Source organism: Passer montanus, unplaced genomic scaffold (genome assembly GCF_014805655.1).
Source record: "Passer montanus isolate IOZ18808 unplaced genomic scaffold, ASM1480565v1 scaffold559, whole genome shotgun sequence".
Taxonomy (NCBI): Eukaryota; Metazoa; Chordata; class Aves; order Passeriformes; family Passeridae; genus Passer; species Passer montanus.
The window spans coordinates 1-18,402 of NW_024370584.1; the positions used below are offsets into that span (position 1 = coordinate 1).

The following is an 18,402-nucleotide window of genomic DNA, read 5'->3' on the forward strand; positions in this document are numbered from 1 at the left end:
CAAGATGGATTTTGGAGTCCCAGAATGTGCGGAGGTCTCAAGCATTGGTGCCTCTGGCAGATGGGAAGACTCAGTGCCAGATTTTACAGTCCCCTCAGCAGAGGGGCCTTTGCAGATTGAGGATTCCCAGGGTGGACTTTGGAGTTTCACAGTGAGTTTTGCTCTCCCTGGGATTGATTTGGGCATCTCAGGTTGGGTTTTCGCCGGGCCGGGGGGCGAGCGGGCCATGCTCGGGGGGCCTGGGCAGAGAGAGAGGGAAGTTACTCGGGGCCCGCGGGGGGGGGATTTGGGGTCATGGGGAGGGGTCTTGGAGGGGCTGCTGGGGTCCCCGGAGGGTCCCTGAGAGGGTATTGGGGTCGGCGGTGGGATTTTCAGGGAGATATTTGAGTCTAGGTGCTGAAGGGGGAAATTCAGGTGGTCTTTGGGTGATACGGGGTCCTTGGGGGAGTTTTGAGGCGATGCTGGGGGGCTTGAGGGTCCCAGGAAGGTCCTTGAGGGGCTTTTGGGGTCCAGGGAGGATTTTCAGGGAGATATTTGGGTCTGCAAGGGATTTGGGGCTTATTGAGGAGCTGAAGAGGAAATTGGGGGTGGTTTTGAGGGGGCTTGGGGGATATTGGGATTTTTGGGGGAATTTCGGGAGGGGGCCTGGTGGCTCCTTAGTAGGATTTTTGGGGGGATCTACAGGGCTTTTGAGGGTCTCAGGAGGGTCCGTGAGGAGACACTGGGGTCCCGGGGAGGGATTGATGGGGCCGTTTGGGAGGTTATTGGGTCCTGGGAAGGGGATTTTGGACGGGTCCTGGAGGGGATATTGGGGTCCTAAGGGGATTTTTGGAGAAGATTTTTGGGTGCAGGGCGGATTTTGGGCGTTATTGGTGTCCCGGGGTGGATTTGGGAGTCCAAGAAGGAGATCAGAAGTGGGTCCCGCCCCGCCATGGGCACCCCAAATGTGGGTCCCATCCCACAAATGTGGGTGCCTCTCCCCCCTCCCCCCAGCTCGGGGGGTCCAAGGTCCGGTCCGGGGTGGCCACATCACCCGCCCCTCCCCCTGCCCTTCCCGGGTCCCAGGCGGGGGAGGGCCGCCCCACTGACCTGTCGAGAGTCGGAGGCGACTGGACCCGAACTGGGGCTCGGGGGAGTTCTTACCTGGGGGGGCGTGGCCCGCCTCGCCCCAACGCCCAACCCCGGGCTGTGATTGGCTGCCCCGGGGGCCCCCACCCCCCCTCCCCCCCCCAAAAAACCCAAACAACCCAGGCTGTTTGCGGTGGGGGAGGGGAAAATCCCTTTATTGACAATAAATGAGCGGGTGGTGGCATTGGGGGACACCTGGGTGGCGCCCCATGGGCGGGGGGGGCACTTGGGGTGACACCAGAGGACAGCAGGCGATTGCCCCAACCTGCGCCCCCTAGTTCAGACCCTGCCCCACCTCCTCAGTGTCACGTGGGGGGGTTCCAGTGGCATCCGGGGGTGACTGACACATGGGGTGACAGGAGGGGACAGTGGCAGGGGCGGTCCCGCGGGACCTGCGATAAGGAATATTGGGATGTGATAGGGCAAACGCGGCGGGGGAGGGAGGGGGGTGGTGACAGTGCCGGGGGTGCAGTGGTGACAGTGTCAGAGGTGGAATAGTGACAGTGCCAGGGGTGGAGTGGTGACAGTGCCAGGGGTGCAGTGGTGACAGTGTCAGAGGTGGAATGGTGACAATGCCAGGGGTGGAATGGTGACAGTGCCAGCAGTGCGGTGGTGACAGTGTCAGGGGTGGAATGGTGACAGTGCCAGGGGTGCGGCGGTGACAATGCCGGGGGTGCCTTGGTGACAGTGCCAGGGGTGGAATGGTGACAGTGCCAGGGGTGCGGCGGTGACAATGCCGGGGGTGCCTTGGTGACAGTGCCAGGGGTGGAATGGTGACAGTGCCAGCAGTGCGGTGGTGACAGTGTCAGGGGTGGAATGGTGACAGTGCCAGCAGTGCGGTGGTGACAGTGTCAGGGGTGGAATGGTGACAGTGCCAGGGGTGCGGCGGTGACAATGCCGGGGGTGCCTTGGTGACAGTGCCAGGGGTGGAATGGTGACAGTGCCAGCAGTGCGGTGGTGACAGTGTCAGGGGTGGAATGGTGACAGTGCCAGCAGTGCGGTGGTGACAGTGTCAGGGGTGGAATGGTGACAGTGCCAGGGGTGCGGCGGTGACAATGCCGGGGGTGCCTTGGTGACAGTGCCAGGGGTGGAATGGTGACAGTGCCAGCAGTGCGGTGGTGACAGTGTCAGGGGTGGAATGGTGACAGTGCCAGCAGTGCGGTGGTGACAGTGTCAGGGGTGGAATGGTGACAGTGCCAGGGGTGCGGCGGTGACAATGCCGGGGGTGCCTTGGTGACAGTGCCAGGGGTGGAATGGTGACAGTGCCAGCAGTGCGGTGGTGACAGTGTCAGGGGTGGAATGGTGACAGTGCCAGCAGTGCGGTGGTGACAGTGTCAGGGGTGGAATGGTGACAGTGCCAGGGGTGCGGCGGTGACAATGCCGGGGGTGCCTTGGTGACAGTGCCAGGGGTGGAATGGTGACAGTGCCAGCAGTGCGGTGGTGACAGTGTCAGGGGTGGAATGGTGACAGTGCCAGCAGTGCGGTGGTGACAGTGTCAGGGGTGGAATGGTGACAGTGCCAGGGGTGCGGCGGTGACAATGCCGGGGGTGCCTTGGTGACAGTGCCAGGGGTGGAATGGTGACAGTGCCAGCAGTGCGGTGGTGACAGTGTCAGGGGTGGAATGGTGACAGTGCCAGCAGTGCGGTGGTGACAGTGTCAGGGGTGGAATGGTGACAGTGCCAGGGGTGCGGCGGTGACAATGCCGGGGGTGCCTTGGTGACAGTGCCAGGGGTGGAATGGTGACAGTGCCAGCAGTGCGGTGGTGACAGTGTCAGGGGTGGAATGGTGACAGTGCCAGCAGTGCGGTGGTGACAGTGTCAGGGGTGGAATGGTGACAGTGCCAGGGGTGCGGCGGTGACAATGCCGGGGGTGCCTTGGTGACAGTGCCAGGGGTGGAATGGTGACAGTGCCAGCAGTGCGGTGGTGACAGTGTCAGGGGTGGAATGGTGACAGTGCCAGCAGTGCGGTGGTGACAGTGTCAGGGGTGGAATGGTGACAGTGCCAGGGGTGCGGCGGTGACAATGCCGGGGGTGCCTTGGTGACAGTGCCAGGGGTGGAATGGTGACAGTGCCAGCAGTGCGGTGGTGACAGTGTCAGGGGTGGAATGGTGACAGTGCCAGCAGTGCGGTGGTGACAGTGTCAGGGGTGGAATGGTGACAGTGCCAGGGGTGCGGCGGTGACAATGCCGGGGGTGCCTTGGTGACAGTGCCAGGGGTGGAATGGTGACAGTGCCAGCAGTGCGGTGGTGACAGTGTCAGGGGTGGAATGGTGACAGTGCCAGCAGTGCGGTGGTGACAGTGTCAGGGGTGGAATGGTGACAGTGCCAGGGGTGCGGCGGTGACAATGCCGGGGGTGCCTTGGTGACAGTGCCAGGGGTGGAATGGTGACAGTGCCAGCAGTGCGGTGGTGACAGTGTCAGGGGTGGAATGGTGACAGTGCCAGCAGTGCGGTGGTGACAGTGTCAGGGGTGGAATGGTGACAGTGCCAGGGGTGCGGCGGTGACAATGCCGGGGGTGCCTTGGTGACAGTGCCAGGGGTGGAATGGTGACAGTGCCAGCAGTGCGGTGGTGACAGTGTCAGGGGTGGAATGGTGACAGTGCCAGCAGTGCGGTGGTGACAGTGTCAGGGGTGGAATGGTGACAGTGCCAGGGGTGCGGCGGTGACAAGGGGAAAATCCCTTTATTGACAATAAATGAGCGGGTGGTGGCATTGGGGGACACCTGGGTGGCGCCCCATGGGCGGGGGGGGCACTTGGGGTGACACCAGAGGACAGCAGGCGATTGCCCCAACCTGCGCCCCCTAGTTCAGACCCTGCCCCACCTCCTCAGTGTCACGTGGGGGGGTTCCAGTGGCATCCGGGGGTGACTGACACATGGGGTGACAGGAGGGGACAGTGGCAGGGGCGGTCCCGCGGGACCTGCGATAAGGAATATTGGGATGTGATAGGGCAAACGCGGCGGGGGAGGATAAAATGAAATTGTTTCTGTGACAGTGGTGACAGTGCCGGGGGTGCAGTGGTGACAGTGTCAGAGGTGGAATAGTGACAGTGCCAGGGGTGGAGTGGTGACAGTGCCAGGGGTGCAGTGGTGACAGTGTCAGAGGTGGAATGGTGACAATGCCAGGGGTGGAATGGTGACAGTGCCAGCAGTGCGGTGGTGACAGTGTCAGGGGTGGAATGGTGACAGTGCCAGGGGTGCGGCGGTGACAATGCCGGGGGTGCCTTGGTGACAGTGCCAGGGGTGGAATGGTGACAGTGCCAGGGGTGCGGCGGTGACAATGCCGGGGGTGCCTTGGTGACAGTGCCAGGGGTGGAATGGTGACAGTGCCAGGGATGCTCCTGGGGGCGGGGCCGGGACCGAGGGGTGGGACGAGGTTGTGCTGAGGGGAGAAGATGGAGATGGGGCAAAGAGGGGACCAGAGAGACACGGTGGGGGGTGGGACAGGGAGGAGATCGAGGTGACCAGGCCATGGTGGAGGGGACTGCAGAGGGGACATGGAGATGTAGGGAGAGGGACAAGATGGGACCCAGACATGAAGTTGGGGACATAGAGGGGCCATGGACATGGTGGCAGGGTCACAGGGATGGGGATGGTAGCCAGGAGGAGATGGTCAAGGAGACAGCAGACTGTAGAGGTGACACAGAGATGGTCAATGTCACCTGGAGATGATGGTGGGGACATGGGGACAGTGGTGGGAAGAGGGATCAGATGGTTGAGGTGACCAGGAGATGGTGGGGGACATAGGGAGGGAAGAGACAAGGTCGAGGACATCTGGAGATTGTGGAGGTGACCAGGACATGGTGGTGGCACATGTGGAGGAGACAGGGAGGAGGTGGAGGAGACAGGAAGAAGGAACTGGGGACACGGAGATGGGCAGTAACATTTGGAAGGGATGGTTGGGACATGGGGAGGACATGAGGGGGGATATGGAGATGTTCAAGGTGAACAGGACATGGTGGTGGGACATGAGGAGGGGACAGGGAGGTGGTGGTGGGGACGTGGAGATGGTCAAGACCACCTGGAGATGGTCAAAGGGGCAAAGGAAGGGAGAGAGAGGGGACAGGGAGGAGCTGGACCATGGACCATGAAGATGACCACAGAAGAGACCCATGAGCAGAGGGCAGGATTCAGGTGGGACACGGGGCCATGGGAATGGGGGCATTGGGACACAGGGCTGTGGGGACATGGGGACATGTCCTGCCCCTCCTCTGTCTCCAGGTAGTTCCTGGCAATGAACTTGGGGGTCTTTCCCAGGAGGACGATGGGGACTGAGATCTTAAGCACCATCAGCCAATGCGTCAGCGAGAGCAGCGTCAGCTTGAGCATCATCAGGGGGCACTGGGGCACAAAGGGTGGAACCCCTGGGGCCCATCAACTCCCCCTGGCCACCAACCCAACTTCCATGGCCACCAAATCAAATAGCCACCACCCCAATGTCTATGGCCACAGACTCTCCACTCATGTCCACCAGACCCATGTTCAGCATTCTCATGGCCACCAACTCCCCTCTCCCACAGGCCACCAGACCTCATGGCCACCAGCCTTATGGCCACCAACTCCACTGCTACCAACCAACCTCTCCATGGCCACCACCCCAATCCCTATAGCCACCAAATCCCCATGGCCACAAGACTCATATCTTGACGCCCACCACACCCATGATGACCACCCTGAAGGCCATCAGCCATCTCTCCATGGCCACCATCTTGGTGGCCACCAACCCCATGGCTGCCAGCCCCATGGCCACCATCCTGGTGGCCACCATGCCCCATGTCCCTCCTGTGCCCCCTGCTGCCCTCCTACAGGCAGGGTGTCGATGGGGAGGATGACAAAGAGCAGAACATGGAGAGGCAGATGCAGCCCATCAGCCAGATGTTCATCCAGGGTGGCATCCAGGCCAGCGATTGGTTCTCTTTCAGACTCTGGGGAACGTGGGGACATTGGGGGATCACCATGGGGAAAGATATTGGGAGGTCATCATGGCGGGGGGACATGGTGGGAACAGAGCATGGAGGCCATCAGCCAGAAGTTTACCCAAGGCAGCAACAGGTTGGGAGGAACATTTGGGGCATGAAGGGGTCACTCTGGCGGGGACAGGGGGATGAGGGGCACCACGAGGACACAGGGTATGGACACAGGGGACTTGGTGGCTAGAGACTGGGCCAGGATTGGTTCTCCAAGAGGCTGAGGGGTACATCAGGGACATCTGGCGGTCACCATGGGGGTAAGACACACAGCAGGACATGGACAGGGGATGGAGGATGGGGGAGGGGGGTTGCATCACCATGGGGAAGGACAGAGGGTGACATATTTGAGGACACATTGAGGGAGCATGGCTGCATCATGAAAGGAATGGTGATGATGGTGATGATGATGATGGAGTTGGGTGATGAAGATGGTGGTGGTGATGATGAAGACCAAGGTGTGGATGATAGTAATGATGATGATGGAGACAGAGCTGGTGATGATGATAATGATGATAATGATGATGGTGTTGTCAGTGTCATGGTGATGGTGTTGGTTGTGTTGGAGTTGGCTGTGGCAATGATGGTCTTGATGATGAAGATGATGGTGAGGGTGATGAAGATGATAGAGGCCATGATGGTGTTACTGGTGTCATGGTGACAGTGTCAACGGTGTTGGATGAGAATATTAGTGTTGGATTTCACCATAGTGCGGGTGATGGCCTGAGTGATGAAGATGAGATATGTGGTGATGATGATGATGATGATGGTACTGTGAGTAGTGTCATGGTCATGGTGTCAGTGGTGTGGATGATAAAAATGAAGGTGATGATGAAGAAGATGACAGTGATGATGGTGCTGCTGGTTTTGTGGTGACAGTGATAGAGGTGGATGGCACTGCGTGATGATGATGGAGGTGTGGGTGATGAAGATTATGAGGTTATGGGGGATTAAGTTGATGGTGGGGATGGTTGTGGTGATGAAGATGATTGTGTTGATGAAGGCCGCCCCTGCTACTTTTTGAGGGCATTTCACATCTCGATGGGGACCAGCACTGACAGCACCTTGGAACTGGAGCCTCAAAGATGTTGCAGTCCAGACCCTCAAAGACCACATTTTGCTCTGGGACCTGCAGGAAGTGGGGCTGGAGGGGGTCACCAGGGAATCACCAGGCAGGAACACTTAGGGGACACCTTGGGGACATCCAGGGAGGACCCCTGAGGGCTGAGGATACTCCACTGGTGTTGGGATTAAGGAGCAGCAGTCACCCGTGCCAAGCACTGTCACCACAGGAGGACTTTGCCATGAGACAAGTGCAGAATGGAGCACCCCAAGATAAGGTCAAAGTGGGACAATTGTCCTGGGGTCATCTCCGACCTTGGGGGAGGTAAACAAAGCCAGGAGAGCAGAATGGATCCTTGGTGATGTGTGGATGGGTGGAATGTAGGAAAATAGAGATAGTGATGAAGGTAATCTCACCCCTAAGGAGTTACAGCTGTGCTACTTATCGAGAATTAGGAAGAGGCCTGCCCTTAATAGGCCACAGCCAGATCCACTTAGGATGGGTATTGTAAAAGAGTAGGTTGCCTGGTCGAGGAGGAAGATGGAGTTGGTTGGCTGAGAAGAAGGAGTCAGTGCTGTGAGGAGCTGCCCATGAGAAATCACCAAGTAGGTACAAAACCTTGCAATAAGATGGCAACAGTGGTGGACAAGGAAATCCAACGCAGCACCCGTGCTGGAATCCACTCGGACTGGGTCAAAGGGAATTCCAGAGGGGCAGATGGTGACCACCGACTCACGGCCACCCAACCCAGAAACTTCCAGCTGAAGAGAAGAGACAGCCTGAGCTGGGAGTAATTAGCACCCAAGGCCAGGGAATTGTTGAACCTGTGGCACTGGAGAGCTGTGTAGCCCATGAGCACCAATTCCTTAGTTTGCTAAGAGTTGGATAAATGGACAAACAGGGAAAAGTTCGCAATGACCTCAGGACCCCCCACCATGGAGAAGCTCCGGGGGAGCAAGGATCAACAGGACGCTGCTGGATCCGTGGCTGGTGCCAACCTTCTGACTGATCTCCCTCCCTGCCTTCTCCCTTTCTTGCCCTCCCATTTTATTGTTCAGTAAATTCCATGCTCTTGACTTGGGCGCATGGTCCCATTTGCCCCTGAATTTGGGCAGAGGCACCTCAAGAATGGGATCTGAACAGCTGGAGATCCTTTAAGTGACCTTAACCCCCTCATTCCCAACACCCATGAGCCCAGGAGTGCTGATCCTTGGGCAGGGAAGCGCTGTCACTCCCAGACAGACCAGAGGAGCCAGGACTCCAGGCTTCTGTCCATGATCCACTCCTGCCCTGACCCCAACCTCTGCTCCCTGGGGATGCACTGGGAGTGCCCCAGAACCCTGGGAGGAACCTGTTTCCCTCTGTGTCCCAAACCCTGGGGACCCCAGAGGTGGCTCTGGGTGCCCCTTGTCCCTCCCAGCTGTGGGGGGACATTCCAGGGTGTCCCAACCTGCCCTGCCCAGGACACCAGGTTGGTGGGAAGGAAAAGGGACCCCTGGGATCCCCCAGAGTCACTCTGTTCATGGTGGGGGAGAAACTGGAGACTCCCAGAGCTGAGAGGGGGGGCACAGAACACACAGAGACAGGGAACACACACAGGGACAGGGAACACACACAGGGACATGGAACACGCACAGGGACATGGAACACGCACAGGGACATGGGAGCACACACAGAGACATGGAACACACACAGGGACATGGAACACACACAGGGACAGGGAACACACACAGGGACATGGAACACACACAGGGATATGAGAACACACACATGGACATGGGAACACACACAGGGACATGGGAGCACACAGGAACATGGGAGCACACAGGGACAGGGAACACACACAGGGACATGGGAACACACACACATCAATATGAGAAAACACACATGAATACACAGAGTTGCTTTGCTGAAGGGGTTTATTGATTATTGCAGGGAAATTCCTAGGGCTCCCAGCGCATCAGGGGGGTTATCCAGGGATGATCATCTCCTCATGCCACTGGAGAAGGACAGGACGCCAGTGTCACCACCAGTTCCAGACCTGAAAGGCAGAGCCCAAATGGTGACCCGCTGTGTCCACAGGGACATGAGAGGTCCCTTGTTCCCATCCCTCCCTCTGCATGGACCTGCAGCAGGAGAAGGGATTTGGAGCCCCTGGTATAGCTGGGACAGGACTTGGCTCCTGAGATGCCAGAGCCCCGCAGCCTGGAATATCCCAAAACCTCCCAGGGGATCTGCAGCAGGAGAAGGGATTTGGAACCCCTGATATAGCTGGGACAGGACTTGGCTCCTGAGATGCCAGAGCCCCGCAGCCTGGAATATCCCAAAACCTCCCAGAGCCCTCCCTGCTGCCACAGGGACACTGGGTGTCCCCAGAGCCCCCCAGTGCAAGGAAAGCCTTGGGGACAGCTCTGTCCACCTGAGCCCAGGACACAGATCAGGGACAGCCTCTGCCATCCCCAAGCTCTGCCCACCCCAGAGGGCTCAGGGATTCACCCTGGCCCCTGAGGATCTTTTGTGGGGCTGGAGACCCCCCAGGAGTTCTCACCGGGGCATCCAGAGGGGCAGCCGGGCATCATTCCTGCAGAAGCTCCACCTGTTCCGCCAGGGAGAAATGTTGGGTTAGAGCCACACTGGAGGATACTAGGGCATGTTGGGAGATACTGGGGCAAGCTGGGGTGTACTGGGGCAAAGAGGGGTGCCCTGGGATGCACTGGGGTGCCCTGGAGTGTCATGAAGCTCTGAGCCCAGCAGAACTCCAGGTACCCACCTCAGACCTCTTCCCGCCTGAAAGGAATTTTGGTTTCTGGAGAGAGATGGGGAGATGTCACTGGTCACTGGGGTGTCCCCAGTCCCAGCCGGGCATGAGGACACCCAAGAGGGCCCCAGTTCCCACACTGGTTCCCCAATTCCAGGACTTACCTTAATGCATCCACCTATACCTCCTACAATGCCTGACTGCAGAAGGAGAGCAAAGATTTAGTCTGGATTGGCTCTTGTGGGGCTTAGGGGTCACAGGGGTCCCCAGTGTCCATGGCTGCCCCTGGCCTGAGGGGGAAAATCCCTTCTGCTCCCCCCTGTCCCACTGGGGCCAGTTTCAGCTGATCCCTGTTCCTGCAGGGGGCACGGTGGGGATGGAGACAGGAGAGCGAGGGGAATGTGGAGGGGACGGAGTGGGACGGGGGGGCCCTCAAAGACAGTGAGCTGGGGACCCCAAGGGATGGGGCTGGGGGTGTTGAAGGGATGGGAATTGGGGAATGTGGGTGGGAAGGCAGGAATTCCAATGGGGAGGCACCATGGGGGCTGAAGTGGGGTGGGTGGGGCAGCAGAAAGCTGGGGCAGTGTCCCCAAAATGGATGGGTTTGGGAGGGGCTTTGGGAGTGGCAGTCAAGGAGGGGATTTGGGGACACCACTGTCATGGAGAATGAGAAAGGACTGGAGGGAAAGGGGACACGAAATGAACAGGGCATGATGCTCTTTGGGCTTGACTGGTGTGCACTGGGATGGGTGGGAATACAGGGAGACCCTGGGAAGGTGCAGCCTTGGGAAGCTCTGGGGTGCACTGGCATGCCCTGGAGGGTTGTGGCCATGAGAGGGGAGGGTCTGGGCCCAGCAGAAGAACTCAGGGTACCCACCTTGCCGTCACCAATGCCACTAATTCGCTGTGGAGAGACCATGAGATGTCACCAGTCACTGGGGTGTTCCCAGTCCCAGTAAAGGTCGGTGGTGACCAAACTGCCCCCAGTGCCACACTGGTGCACCCAGCTCCAGGACTTACCCCGGCACATATAACACCACTGCCCTCCATCGAGGCCTGGGGAAGGAGAGCAAAAGGTTGGTCAGGATTGGCCCTTGTGGGGCTGGGGGGACACAGGTGTCCCCAGGGCCGCCTGGCCCATGGCTGTTCTCTGTTCTGAGCAGGGAGTGCCAGGGGATCTGGGGAAGTCACTGCGGGACGAAAGGCAATGGACTGAGGGGAAAGACTCCAGGAAGAAAACCCTGGAATCATCAGGGGGTGTGTGGGGGGGCATTCCCACTTTGTGCCTGGCTTGGAACTGGACCAGTTCAGCCCTGTTTGGCGATGTTCAGCCTAGTCTGTGCTTTAGTGCTCTTGGTCCCACTTCAGCCTAGTTTGGGATTGGCCTTTGTCCTTGGGGGGCAAACAGGAGATGCTGCAGAGATGCCCAAGGGGACCAAGATGGGATGGGATGGGATGGGATGGGATGGGATGGGATGGGATGGGATGGGTTGGGATGGGATGGGATGGGGAGGCCCAAAATGACAGGATTTTTGGGGGGAGCAGGACAGGAAAGCCCCAGAGCCCTCCCAAGGAGGAGCTGGGCCCCAACATCCCGTGGGGAAGCTGGGCTCTGGCAGCAGGAGTTGAGCTGCAGGAAGGGGAAGGACAGAGGCAATCGTGGCAAGGAGGAAGCAGCAGCGCCCGGGGCTGGGGAGCCCAGGGCAGGCCCTGGGTTGGGAAGAGCCCCCAGCCCTGAGCCCACCCCGTGGCCTTGGAGCCTCACCTTGCTCTGTGCTGGGAGGCACAGCAGGATGGAGAAGAGCAGGGCCACGCTGAGCACAGCCACCTTCATCTTCCTCTTGGAGTGGGGAGCGCTGGGTGAGGCTGCAGCAGGTGAGGAGCACCTTTATCCCTGCTGGGACTCCTCCCTGCACCCTCCCTGCCAGCCCCCAGGCCAAAGCCCGGCTTGGCACAGCCCCCAGCCCTGGCCACAAGCCCAGCCCTGGCACAGAGTCCACCCCACCTGTGGCACGGATCCAGCCCCCTTGCCCGGCATCCCTCCAGCTTCCTGCATGGGGCACTGCCCCTGGAAGGGCCCAGGTCTGATCCCAGCCATGGGGTCATGGAACACCTCATGGAAAAGCGATGCAATTGTGGGTGCAAGAATGCTGCACCCCCTGGGGCTGGAGCTGCAAGGGTGTGGAGGACCCCAGCACAGGGAAGGGAGAGGCCATCCAAGGGCTTTCCTGCTCATCCCCACATTCTCATTTTGCAGCAGAGCTGCTCCTGCACACCAGAGCCCATCTCTGCAGCACTGGGGACTCACCAGAACACCTGCTGGGGGGTCCTGCACAAGCCCAGGTTGCTCCAAGCCCCATCCAACCTGGTCTTGAACATTCCAGGAGTGTGGCAGCTCACTGCACCCGACCAGCCTGTGCCAGGGCCTCACCACCCCCATCACCCAAAAGCTCCTCCCTATGTCAAACCCAAACCAAAGCTGTAGCAGTGTAATGCCACCTCTCTTTGTCCTCTCACTACAGACCAGGTTTCAATTCTCTCTCCATCTTCCTTAGAGCCCCTGTTCCATATTTCTCATGGTTTAACCCCAGTGGGCAGCTGAGGACACACAGCCCTTCACTGATGGCCCCTCTGGTGGGATTCTGGAGAGACTTGGGAGGGTAAAAGTGAAAGAACTCATGGGTTCAGGTAAAGTGAAAGGGAAGTTGAACAGGGAAATTGAAAGCTGCTCAGACAGCCAAAGCAAAACTCGGATTTCATTCCCTGCTTCCCAAGGGCACGGATTCCCACGAGAGCCGGGATTCCCTTGAGAGCAGGGCTCCACCACACATAATATCTGCTTGGGGAGACAGATGCCAGGACTGTGAAGCTGCCTCCATTTCCAGTTCTTGCCCCACTATTTTTGCTGGGCATGGTGTCCTGTGATCTGTACTCTTCCCTGGGTCAGTTGGGATCAGCTGTCCCAGCCATGTGCCCTCCCATATTCCCGGGCACCCCCAGCCCACTCACTGCTGGCTGGGAGGAGCAGACCAGGCCTCAGGGCTGTGCTTGTGCTGATCAGCAGCTCCTGAACATCTCTGTGTTCCCAGCTCTGTTCCCACTGCCTGCCCAAAGCAGCCCCTCCGAGCAACTCTGGAAGAATCTGTCCCTCTCCCGTTCTCCCAATCCAATCCTTCTTCCCGACTGCCATCCACTTCCAAACCCTCCAGCAGCCCATGGGACAGGAAAAGGGTGCTCTAGTTTTGTGTTCTGCCTATGATGCTGTGTGGAGAAGTATTTTCATGAGACCCAAGCTGGGGCTCACAGGCTGGTGGTGAAAACTTGGTTTGGGTCCTGAAGCCAGTGGAGGTTTGCCTGAGCCATCGTCAATCCCTGGGGTCCCTGGTTTTGTTTCCAGGATGATCCAGTCCCAGCTCAGAGCCCCTGTCAGGGTGACCTCCCAGGGCACAGATCAGGGACAGTCCCTGGCAGGGCTCCCAGGAGCTGCCAGTGCCTCCATTCTCCACTGACATTCCGTGACATTTCCAGGAGATGTTCCCTCCTCACAGGACACTGCCCACACAGAAGGGACCTGTTGTGGGACAGGTGGGAAAACCCTTCAGGCCCCTGACTTGACTGTTTGCCTTGGATTTTCCTGAGCAGCCAGCAGTGACCTGGAAGATTTTCCTTTTGCCTGTTGGTGCTTTGTGCCTCCTTTGCTGGAGAACTGAGGAGTGCTGGCCCTGGCGGGGCCCAGGGACATTTCCTGGCCCTGGACACAAACTGTGCCATTCCGGATGATCCCAGCTCTGGATTCATGGGCTCTGCACAGACGTGCTCCTGTTCCTGGGTCAGAAGCTCATTGGAACACGGAAATGTTCCCATTTTGGTGTCTGATGGAGAGATGAATTAGAGAAGTGACCAGGGGGAGTCTGCAGTGCAGCTGATCCATCCTGTACTGTGTCCTTTCCTCTCCCTGAGCAACTTGGAAAATTTCTGATTTTCCTGTCATCCTTTCAGTGGGATTTTTTTCCATACTCATGCTCTAAATCAATTCCTGGCCTGGCCGTTCTCCCCAGGCTGTGACCACAGGGAGGTGTTGTGGTGGGTCACGGGGAAAAGAGGAGCCTGTTCTCCCCACATTTACATTTCCCTTCCAAATCTCTCTGAGCCCTCCAGTTCCCAAACTCCCTCAGTAGCTGTGGTGTGGGGGAGAGGAGGGGAGACAGGACAGGAGCAGGGGTCTCAGTCCTTTTGTACTGGTTTGGCTGGCTGGTGAACAGTTGCTGGCCATAGCAATGCCTTTCTGGGTCTCCCCATCAGTTTCTCCACCTGTGCCATGCTCCTGTTCCTCTGGAATTGCGACAGGTGGGTTTGGGCTGCAGTCCCTCTGCTCCATGGGGGCTTTCTGGGAAGTGCAGTAAAATCCTGGCCTTGATCTTTGTCAGGCATTGGAGCTCTGTGCTGGGCCATGCTTTGGGGATGGAGACAATTCCCAATTTCACTTTTTGCCTTTTGTCCTCCAAGATGTTTTCAGCGGAGGACACACAGCCTGGCACCTGCCTCACCTGTGGCTCCATTGTAGATGTGCTCTCCCTAATTCCAACAATTCTTCAGCGTCTTGAACATCCTTGTGAAACTACATCCTCCTGGTGGTGCTTCTCAAGAAGGCTTTCCCAGCTTTTCCTCAGGTTCACCAACTCTTCAGGAAGATCCCCCAGGGATTTGCCCCACCCCAAAGCAGTGCAGTCGTGGCTGACAAGGTGGGGAAACACAGGCAGGTCTCTCTGAAGGTTGTCACCTCCAGCAGTCTGGGACTTCAACCCAAGCCAGTTCAGGAGGGAGGGAGTGTCATGAGGCTCGAACCAAGGGAGCCCCAGCACCAACTCTCTCTGACACAGCTGGGCCCATCCTGACCCTGCTCCACATCCAGGGAACGAAACAGGGCAGCTTTGGATCTCCAGACACACAAACACCAGCCCTTGGTTGCACTGGCTGCCCTGGAGCCAGGAAGGATCCATGGAAACAGGGTGACTTGGGAGAGATGCAAAAAGATTTCAGGCACTCTGGAAGAGCAGACCCTCAGCTGGTTACTCCAGTGGCAGATACTGGGGCCAGAGTAAGGAACTTGAGGATACAGAGCCCAGCTGGGGATTCCTTGCTGGAGATACAGGAACTGACAGTGGGATTGGGAATGGGGCAGTGCAGGAATGTGATGGAGTGACCAAATTATTCTTTGTCTGCTTAAAAAGGAAAAAAACCCCAGATATTTCTCTCCCAATTTGGCACTAAGACACCTCATGGGACCTTTTGGACTTCACTTCAGACCTGGGGCTGTCCAATTGGACAGAGGCCAAGAGGTCCTGCCTAGGTAATTCACTAGAAAAAGAAGAAAACAAAGGATATATTTGTTTCTGTGGGGTGTCTTAGCAGGAGCAAGAACCTCTTGTCCGTGGCTTGGTTTTTCTCTGTAAGAGCTTTGTTATTTTGTCTTTTATGAAATCTTTTTCTGTTTCCAACACTACCTCAGAAACCATCCTGCTAATTTTATGCCATTCAGGGTAGCTGAGCTATCTTGGGTGTGATAGGTTCTCTGAGAGCTCATAAGAGCTGGCTCAAGAAGAAACCCATCAGGGCAGCAGTCCTCAGCCTCCAGCAGCAGCTCCTGCTCACTGGGAAGGACAGGAATCTCTTTGAGCAAGATCTCATGAGTGAGCTCCTGGTGAGGGATGTACCAGGATCCGAGGGAATCACCTGTAGGGGAGGCAATTTACAGCAACCCGGAGAACAAGCAGCCATTCCAACACCTGGATGGAATCCAGTAAATGCTGTCTAGGCAGAGAGAGTTTGTGCAAAATGCACTGACTGATGTTGTTCACCAAGAGTGTGGGGATAATGAGCTGGACAGGGCACCCAGCTCCAGGAACTGGGAATGTCCCTGCCTCCCTTGGGAATGTGTCTCAGCTGTGGAGAAATTGTCTCTACAGTTATCCCAGCTTTTAAGGAAGGATTTTTCCTGCTCCTATTGACCACTGTCTCAGCTATGAAGAATTTCTGCTCAAGGGAGGGGCACTCATGGCACAGCCCATGTGTCACCCCCGTGGTTCTGTCTGTGGGACAAGGGGTTGGATATGAGCAAGTGGGATGGGGAACCTCCCTGGAGACTGGAAGCTTGAGCACAGAACTTGGAAGGGGAAAAAAAAAGCCAGACAGCATTTCTCCAGGACAATCCCAGAATCCTAGGATCACTGCAGTTGGAAAAGCCCTCCGAGACCCACAAGGCCACCCTGTGACTGATCCCCACCTTGTCACCAGTGAGTGCCTCATCCAAGTGTTCCTTGGAACCCTGCAGGATGGGGACTCCATCATCTCACTCAGCAGCCCCTTCCAACCCCTGACAGCGCTTTCCATGATGGAATTCCTCCTGATGTCCAACCTAAAACTCCCCTGGCACAGCTTGAGGCTGTTCCCTCTCAACCTGTCCCTGTTCCCTGGGAGCAGAGCCCAACCCCACCTGGCTGCCCCTCCTGTCAGGGAGTTGTGGAGAGTGAGCAAGTTCCTCCCTGAGCATCCTTTCCCACAGGCTGAATCCCCCTGGCTCCATCAGACACTCCAGGTGCTCCAGCACCTTCCACAGCTCTGTTCCCTTCCCTGGACATGCGCCAGCTCCTCAGTGTCTCTCCGGCCATGAGGACCCAGAATTGGACACAGCCCTCAAGGGGCCTCAGCAGGACCAGCAGGACTGTCACTGCCCTGGTGCTGCTGCCACCCCATGGCTGGGACAGCACAGGTGCCCTTGGCCTCAGGCCCACCTGGGCAAACCTGTGCTGATGTTCAGACACTATCACCAGCACCCCCAGGAGCTTTTCCAGTTTTCCAGCCTGTCTGCGCCAGCCTGGAGCATTCCACGGAGTTGTTATGACCCCAGTGTGTGACCCAGCACTTGGCCTTATTGACCCTCATGCCTTTGACCTCAGCCCATCAATCCAGCCTGCCCAGATCCTTCTGCAGAGCCTTCATCCCAGCAGCAGATCCACAGTCACGCCCACCTTGGTGTTTTCAATGAATCTAGAACTGCTAGACTCAATCAGCCCTGAGCTCAGTCCCAGGGAAGCGCTTATCAGGAAAAAGAAGCCCATCAACTCCCAGCTGGGGTCGTCTGGAATGGCCCCTTTGGAGTCCAGAGGCTGTAAATTCCTCTGCTGAGCAACTTCACCTCCACTGGGCCTCTCCAGGGCCAGCACTCCTCAGTTCTCCAGCAAAGGAGGCACAAAGCACCAACAGGCAAAAGGAAAATCTTCCAGGTCGCTGCTGGCTGCTCAGGAAAATCCAAGGCAAACAGTCAAGTCAGGGGCCTGAAGGGTTTTCCCACCTGTCCCACAACAGGTCCCTTCTGTGTGGGCAGTGTCCTGTGAGGAGGGAACATCTCCTGGAAATGTCACGGAATGTCAGTGGAGAATGGAGGCACTGGCAGCTCCTGGGAGCCTGCCAGGGACTGTCCCTGATCTGTGCCCTGGGAGGTCACCCTGACAGGGGCTCTGAGCTGGGACAGGAGCGCGGGACCCTCGGGCAGGAAGGGACCCCTGCTCGGGGCCAGCGCTGGGCGAGGGCAGGGCAGGGCCATCCCTGGGGCCAGGGGCTCTGTGGGAGCTGTGTCCCAGTGCCAGCCCAGTCTGGAGCCACAGCCCTGCTGGGGCAGAGCCCCCGGGACCCGATGTGTGGGACAGCTCAGCAGAGCGGGACTGGGGTGATCCAGCAGGACACAGTGGTCCTGGGTGGGACAGTGGGGCCGGGCAGGGGATCTTCCCCCCGGGGCCTGGAGCAGTTTGGGGCTGCAGTGCTGGGAATGGGCTGGAGCTGTGCACTGTGACCATCCCAGAACTGTCCCAAGTCCAGCCCTGGTGTCCCTGTGCCACCATTCCCCAGTGCTCCCCAGTGCCTCCAGAGCCTGGAGATCCCAGTCACTCAGCTGTTCCCATGGCCTGTTACCCCACAGTCCTCACTCCTTGTTTTCCCTGATCCCGGGGTCCTGGCATCCAGGAAAAGGGGCCAGTCCAACCCCTCCATTCAGCCAAGGGGCCAGAATGGGAACTGGGACAATTCTGCTCAGCCACGCTGGGTTTGGGGCCAGGTTCAGCTCTGGGGTGTCCCACTTCTTAAGCTTGTCCAGATCACTCTGTCTGGCATCCTCTCAGGCAGGTCAAACAAACCACTCCTTTTGGTGACATCTGAAAACCTGCTAAGGGCACGTTTGATTCTACTGCCTATGTCACTGAGAGAGACATTAAAGAGTATTGGTCCCAGTACAGGTCCTGAGAGGCACCACTGATAACTCCATCCAGAGACTAAGCCATTGAGTACTACTCTCTCGATGTGACCATCCAGTTCAGTTGGATGTTTCTTAACTGCCTCTTTGTGTGTTTATCTGCTAAGTGGGTCCTTAGCTTTATGTGACAAAATTAGCTTTCTTCCCAAGCTCCGAGAGGGAAGGGGCAGCAGGAGATGGGGGAT

At 57.9% G+C, this 18,402-nt stretch overlaps 1 pseudogene; it reads right to left on the reverse strand.

Annotated features, from left to right (window-relative positions):
• Positions 1-5,328: 5,328 nt before the first annotated feature.
• LOC120510152 lies at positions 5,329-10,962 on the reverse strand (annotated as a pseudogene).
• Between the last annotated feature and the right edge of the window lie 7,440 nt (positions 10,963-18,402).